A 5,789-nucleotide genomic window follows, 5' to 3' on the forward strand; every position below is an offset into this window, starting at 1 on the left:
CTTGCTCCCAGCTGATTTGACTCATAATTGTTTTCAGCTTTGTGAAATTGGTCCTTTTAAAGCACTGGCCTGAACTTGATTTGGTTTGCATGATATAAGTGTGATTATGACTTGATGTTATATCTAAACTATCATTAATCTTTAGTTCTGTATTAGTTCCTCTTTATCTGTCAAGATATGGGTCTAACCCCCATGTTGGATGCAACACTATTTGAGCTCGGAAAATGTAATGTATAATATTCGGAAATTCCAAGGATGTTTTAGTCCTGGCACCATGAGACCTCTGGCATATGTCACTCAAATTGAAGTTCCCCTAGATAGTGCTTTTTTTCCTATAAATTATAGATAGGTGGATAAGGAGCCAGTCATCCTGTTCCCTGACGTGATTTGATGGGCTGTAGCACACACCAACTAATAGACTGTCTTGTGCCTTATCTGTGAGGCTATTGATCCATAAGTATTCAAGATCATTCTCTTTCTAGTTATCTGTGAGCCAGAAATAAGTAATGCCATTTTTGACAGAGTGTCTCTCCCCTTCCCTTTTTGCCTCCCTTGAACTTCCTAAATACGCTGCAACCATTGATTTTTTACACTCTAATCATGCAAGCAATGCACCAGGTTTCAGTAATACTAATTAGAATAAATTTATGCTAGAAACTCCAGTTCCTCAGGAAGGACAGCTCTTGTGCAAGACGGCGGTTTTGCACAAAAAGGAGCCGCCTACAGTGCTCGTTTTTGTGCAAAAGCCTCTTGCGCAAAAACTGCTGCTCATTACTTATGCAAATGAAGCACGGTGATATTCCACGCTGCACTTCATTTGCATATGCTTTTCCGCAAGAAGGCTACAGTATAGACATAGCCTAAGGGACTAGGTTGATGGAAGAATTCTTCTGTTGACATAGTGCTGTCTACCCTAGGGATTAAGTTAGTTTAACTCTGTCTCTCAGGGGGTTGGATTTTTCACACACCCCTGAGTGACAAAGTTATACTTTCGTAAGTGCTCAGTGTAGACCAGCCCCTATCCTCCTAACTTTGGTGTGTAGGTAATTAAGGAATTTCTTCTCTTCATGTCCTTTGATTCCTTTATTAATTTTGATATCAACATCTCAATATTTTTCTAAATGAATCCTCATATTTTCCCTCCTGTGTGTGTCAATTTTTTGTCATTCTTCAAACATAATCACAGATGATTGAGAGACAAGTGAAAAACTTTGTATATTTCAGATATTCTCCAATATACAAAATCATTTTGAATTATAATCTTATCATCCACAGTGCATGCAACCCCTCCCAGCCTGGTGTTAACTGCAGATTTCACAAGCAAACTTTCTACTCCACCATCTGAGTTTTAAATGAAAATATTAAATAGCACTGTATCCAAGATAGCTTAATCAAAGACCCCCTGAATATGTCCTCACAGATCAATAGAGAACCATTGATAACTGATCATTAAGTATAGTTCTTCAACCAGATGAGCCCACACCTTATAGTAATTTTATCCACACCACATTTCCTTAGCTTACTAATAAATATATCAGGTGGAACTGTGTCACACCTTAATAAAGTCTCTCTATATTATATCTATTGCTTTCTCCTATCCACTAAACCAGTTACTCTGTCAAACAAAAAATAGATGGTATGGCATGAAATATTCTTGACAAATCCATGTTGGCTATTACTTATTGCCTTTTTATCCTCAGGGTGCTTACAAATGGGTTGTTTAATAATTGCACCAGTATCTGTCCAGGTGTTGAAGTTAAGATGACAATGGTAGATAGAATTATCCACCAGCCAAGGAAATGGGGAAAATCACTGCTGCTGTAGAACCTCTTTTCTTCAGATTCCTGTTTCCCATTTCTCTGGCCTTTGTCTGAACTTCCCAGCTGGCTCCCTTCCCTGTCCTCCACACCTGCTCTGCATCTTACTTTGAGTACAGAAGCCAACAACAAGAGGGAGAGCAGTTGAAAAAGAATGAGAGGTAGCTGATGCTCATGATAGTGTCTGTACTCACTGAAGGGCAAAACACAGAGGGGGAAGAGGGAAGTATCTTATATTTCCCACCAATGCCCCCCTTCTAGGTAGAAGGCAGGGAACTTAAGTGAAGAGCTTGGGCTGCTCTTTATTGCCTCCATATCACCACTTCTGCAATATCTGCAACTGCATCAAATAAGAGTGGATAATCGTAAATTTTGCTTATGCCAAGACAAAAAACTAGCTGACTATGGAGTTAAGATGTAGAGCACCCTCACACAAGGGTAAAATGTCTTGCTTGGATGCTGTAATTATGCCAGAACCAAGCATTACAAACCCAGGAAATTCCAAGTTAAGGTTATAGTTAAAGGAAATCCAGACACGTTCAGGTGTAGAAATGCACAGTTAAGGCACACAGTCAACCTTAACTCCGCCCTGCAGGGATGTTATATAATCAATATAATAAAGTGTTTGTGATTTGATTTTTACACCCATTTGTTTTTCATGTTTCTCCCCTCTTGGTGTCACTACAGGACAAAGTTAAGATTTATACTTCTCTTCATTCCCAGGTCCCTAACCAGAGACAAGGCCCCACGGTACTAGTGTTAAATCAACATATAAGAAGAGATCATTCTTCCCTGGAGCATGATTCTCATTTGGAGCTCACAATTGGATGGATATTTCTGCTAGAATGATCAATAGAGGAAAAAGTAAATGATGTTGATCCTTAAGCATTTATCATCAGGTTTCTGGGCAACACTGCACTTCAATGAATGGGACAGTTCATATCTTTTGGAGCTATTATCTAAAGCGCTCTGCTGATTCAGAAAGACAATCCTGGATCAGTTTACTTTTGGAAGGTTCAGAGCAGCAGCATCCCTAAAGAATATAGAACAAAATAAGCAATATACATAAAAATCAAGAAGTAATAAAATGAGAATAATTACAAAATAAAAACTTCTAGATATACTAAACTATATTATTATTACAATAATTATGTGGTACATATTCTGTGATTTTGTAATATGTCATTGAACAGATATGCTAAGTGACTTATAGCTTTGGATCATTCTGTGATCTTCAGGTATGCAATTTACAATGAGCCACCTGGCACCTGCAAAGGTACTCAATCAGTGATGAGTAAACTATTTTACAAATTTGGAGTTGATCCAAAAGTACTAGATTTTAGGTTTAGAGCTGGACTTGAACCTTGAGTTTGGTTAGATTCTAGCAAAACATTACTTCCAGATTACCGAATATTTGTTTACTATATTTCCCTAAAGCAAGGCAAGAATTTATTTCAAACAAAAACAATTGTTTGCATAACATGTTCCTATTTAGCTGTAAACTTGTTTTTTGATTAATGTCTCTGGGAAAGAAAGAAGCTTACATTAAGATGGGAATGGTTCATAGCAAAAGCTGTTTGTAAGAAGTATACAGAGCTCGGGCAAGATTAAGCATTATGGAGTTCAAAGGTCTGTTTAAAACAATATTTACTCTTCTAATCCTTCTCAGAACTTTTTACTGTATATGTAAAGGTAATATTAAAAATAATAAATAAATAAAAATAAAAGACTTCCCTCCCTTTCTTAGGGCTCTAACATGCATTAAGTACTTCATTTCCAATTATCCCTTTCAACCTAGAGTCCTATTGTTCCAAGGATGATCCATTAATTTAAGTTTAGTTCTATTCAAACTATTCATTTAGAATAGTTTCATTTAGAGTGTAATTATTAATTTAAATGTTAGTACTTTTAACCAAACCAGAGTAGATGAAAGGTCCAGGCAAAATTAGATCCTGTACTATTTATAAACATAACTTGAAGTAGGTTAAACAAGATATTAACTGGATTTTTTTCCCTATAAGCCCTTTAATTTTGGAATAGGAAAATAAGCTTGAATTTGTATTTAGTTTACCTCATTATTTTTCAGTAATACTTAAGCATTCAAAAGCCCCACTCTAGATCAAGGCCTGATTGTGCTAAATTCTATACAAATATGTAGAACATGCTCCTTACCTTGAAAAATATCAGGTTAAGATGACCAATAAGGGTGGGAGGAGAGTTTTAGGAGCATAACTTAAAGGCAATCTTTCATTTCCCTAATGAAAATTGAAACTACTGGGTGATTTAAACTATTGTCAACTTCAAATCAGTAAAAAGAATGCAAAGATGAAAGCTGCTGCAATGCCCAGAATATTGTTGTTTTGGCTAAAACTGGACATTTTACTAGTAACTTGTTCCCTTAATAGTCCATTCATTCATTAATTAGTGAGTACAGCTCTTCAAAAGGCAGCATGCTCCAGTTGATTGGACACTGGACTACATCACAAGAGACCTGGATTCTGTTCCTGGCTCTGCCACTGACCTGCTGTGATACCCGGAGTAAATCACCCCTTCTCTGCCTTATCTAGTGTGGCTGTAAACTATTCAGATGGTCTATTACCATGTGTTTCTACAGTGCCTAGCAAAATAGGGCCATAGTATTAGCTAGTGCCTCTAGGCAATACCTTAATACAAACAATAGTAATTTTAAAATAAAGTGTTTCCTATGGTCTTCTCTGGGGGGGAAATAAAAATAAGAAAATATGCCGATTACTTGTTCACATATATCTGGTTGTACACATAACTGTCCACATAAATGCGTAACCAGTTTCTCAGGCTGAAGGATCTCTTTCACAAGAGAGCAATTAACTTTAATCCTCCTGTACCACAACAATTTGAAAGTTCCCATGTTAACAGTCATAGACATCTGCTGCTTTCTTCATTCCACCCCTCACACCCTCACATCCAAAAAGACAAGGCTGCTTCTTATCTCTAGACCTTTTATTAGTGATAATAACCGTTCTTTAGCAGAGCCAATTACAAAACAGTGGTTTAGCAGACTTAACATTCAAAAGCCCTGATGCTAAATATGGCAGCCTCTTCTTCAGGCTCTGCATCCTGTACAGTCAGGCTGAACAGGTGTTTAAAATCATTCCCACAGTGATTTGATGCTCTGGTGTTATTAATTAACAGCAGTCAGGGGGCCAGAACAAAATATGGAACCTTTCCATGTTGTCATTTCCAGTCTAGGCTACGTTAATAGTGACTGCAAGTTAGTAAATCCAGCTCCCAGAGTTACAAACTCAGGGTATGTCTACACTGCATTCCTCTTTCGAGAGAGGAATGCAAATGCAGCCATGCGAAATTGCAAATGAAGCGCGGATTTGAACTTCCCACGCTTCATTTGCATAATCGCATCCAGCCGTGGAAAAAAACTTTCTTTCAAAATAATAAAGGTTATTTCAAAAGAAGGTTTTTTTTCCTCAAAATAACCGTGTCTACACAGCATTTTTTATCTCGAAATAGGGTATTTCGAAAATGCAGCAGGACGTGATTATGCAAACGAAGCACGGGAAATTCAAATTCTGCGCTTCATTTGCAATTTTGCTTAGCTGCATTTGCATTCCTTTCTCTAAATAGGAATTCAGTGTAGACATACCCTCTAAGGGCACCTGCCTCAGCTGTGAGGCCAAGCTCTGAATGCCTTCTGAGAGGGAAGAATCCTTATTCAAAACTGTGTTCTCTCCAGATCGGGATTGAGGTATATTGATGGGACAGTGAGAGGACATGATTTACACTCCTGCTACTCACTTAGTATCCCTTTTCTGTCTAAGTGGAGGAGAATATTGCCCAGTACTGCCTGCCTGGTGCTCTTCATCATCACCACATTCTCAGTTTCAAAAATAATAATGGTAAATATATACACATATATTAAATGACCATGGGACAATAAAACATTTTTGAAGATTCTCTTTCCTGACTAAATCCAATTTG

The sequence above is a fragment of the Pelodiscus sinensis genome, chromosome 3 (assembly GCF_052426305.1).
Source record: "Pelodiscus sinensis isolate ZL-2025 chromosome 3, ASM5242630v1, whole genome shotgun sequence".
NCBI classification, from domain to species: Eukaryota; Metazoa; Chordata; order Testudines; family Trionychidae; genus Pelodiscus; species Pelodiscus sinensis.